This window comes from Pseudophryne corroboree, chromosome 8 (assembly GCF_028390025.1).
Source record: "Pseudophryne corroboree isolate aPseCor3 chromosome 8, aPseCor3.hap2, whole genome shotgun sequence".
In the NCBI taxonomy this organism is placed as follows: domain Eukaryota; kingdom Metazoa; phylum Chordata; class Amphibia; order Anura; family Myobatrachidae; genus Pseudophryne; species Pseudophryne corroboree.
The window spans coordinates 156,104,733-156,107,232 of record NC_086451.1 but is presented as its reverse complement, the minus strand read 5'-3'; positions in this window follow the sequence as shown (position 1 = coordinate 156,107,232).

Genomic DNA, 2,500 nt, shown 5'->3' with positions numbered 1-2,500 from the left:
ATGATGTTGATGATGATGATGAAATAATGTTAATGTTGTCACAATAGTTATAATGTCATAATGGTGTGCATGTCTTAATGTTGATGATGTCATAACAGTGATGATGTCACAATGGTGAAGATATCATAATAATGATGATGATGATGATGTCATAATGATAATGTCACAATAGTGATATTGTCATAATGGTTTTCATGTCATAATGGTGATGATGTCATAATAGTGATGATATCACAATGTTGAAGATATCATGATGATGATGACGATGATGATTATGATGATGATGGTGATGATGTTGATGATGATGTCATAATGTTAATGGTGTCACAATAGTGATAATGTCATAATGGTGTTCATGTCTTTATGTTGATGATGTCATAATAGTGATGATGTCACAATGGTGAAGATATGATGATGATGATGATGATGATGATGATGATGATGATGATGATGACGATGATGATGATGATGATGATGATAATGTCATAATGATAATGTTGTCACAATAGGGATAATGTCATAATGGTGTTCATGTCTTAATGTTGATGATGTCATAATAGTGAAGATGTCACAATGGAGAAAATATCTTAATGATGATGATAATGATGATGATGATGATGATGATGTCATAATGATAATGTTGTCACAAAAGTGATAATGTCATAATGGTTTTCATGTCATAATGGTGATGATGTCATAATAGCGATGATATCACAATGTTGAATATATGATGATGATGATGATGATGTCATCATAATGTTAATGTTGTCACAATAGTGATAATGTCATAATGGTGTTCATGTCTGAATGTTGATGATGTCATAATAGTGATGATGTCACAATGATGATGATGATGTAATAATGTTAATGTTGTCACAATAGTTATAATGTCATAATGGTGTGCATGTCTTAATATTGATGATGTCATAATAGTGATGATGTCACAATGGTGAAGATATCATGATGATGCTGATGATGATGATGATGATGATGATGATGATGTCATAATGATAATGTTGTCACAATAGTGATAATGTCATAATGGTTTTCATGTCATAATGGTGATGATGTCATAATAGCGATGATATCACAATGTTGAAGATATCATGATGATGATGATGTCATAATGTTAATGTTGTCACAATAGTGATAATGTCATAATGGTGTTCATGTCTTAATGTTGATGATGTCATAATAGTGATGATGTCACAATGGAGAAGATATCATAATGATGATGATGATGATGATGATGATGATGATGATGTCATAATGATAATTATGTCACAAAAGTTATAATGTCATAATGGTTTTCATGTCATAATAGCGATGATGTCATAATAGCGATGATATCACAATGTTGAATATATCATGATGATGATGATGATGATGTCATAATGTTAATGTTGTCACAATAGTGATAATGTCATAATGGTGTTCATGTCTTAATGTTGATGATGTCATAATTTTGATGATGTCACAATGGTGAAGATATCCTAATTGTGATGATGATGATGATGATGATGATGATGATGATGATGATGATAATGACTAAGATGTCATAATGATAATGTCACAATAAAGATAATGTCATAATGTTTTTTATGTCATAATGGTGATGATGTCATAATAGTGATGATATCACAATGTTGAAGATATCATGATGATGATGATGATGATGATTATGATGATGTCATAATGTTAATGGTGTCACAATAGTGATAATGTCATAATGGTGTTCATGTCTTAATGTTGATGATGTCATAATAGTGATGATGTCACAATGGTGAAGATATCATGATGATGATGATGATGATGATGATGATGATGATGTCATAATGATAATGTCACAAAAGTGAGAATGTCATAATGGTGTTCATGTCTTAATGTTGATGATGTCATAATAGTGATGATGTCACAATGGTGAAAATATCCTAATGATGATGATGATGATGATGATGATGATGATGATGATGATGATGATGATGATGATGATGTAATAATGTTAATGTTGTCACAATAGTTATAATGTCATAATGGTGTGCATGTCTTAATGTTGATGATGTCATAATAGTGATGATGTCACAATGGTGAAAATATCCTAATGATGATGATGATGATGATGATGATGATGATGATGATGATGATGACATAATGTTAATGTTGTCACAATAGTTATAATGTCATAATGGTGTGCATGTCTTAATGTTGATGATGTCATAATAGTGATGATGTCACAATGGAGAAGATATCATGATGATGATGATGATGATGATGATGATAATGTTGTCACAAAAGTGATGTCATAATGGTTTTCATGTCATAATGGTGATGATGTCATAATAGCGATGATATCACAATGTTGAATATATCATGATGATGATGATGATGATGATGATGTCATAATGTAAATGTTGTCACACTAGTTATAATGTCATAATGGTGTGCATGTCTTAATGTTGATGATGTCACAATAGTGAAGATATCATAATGATGATGATGA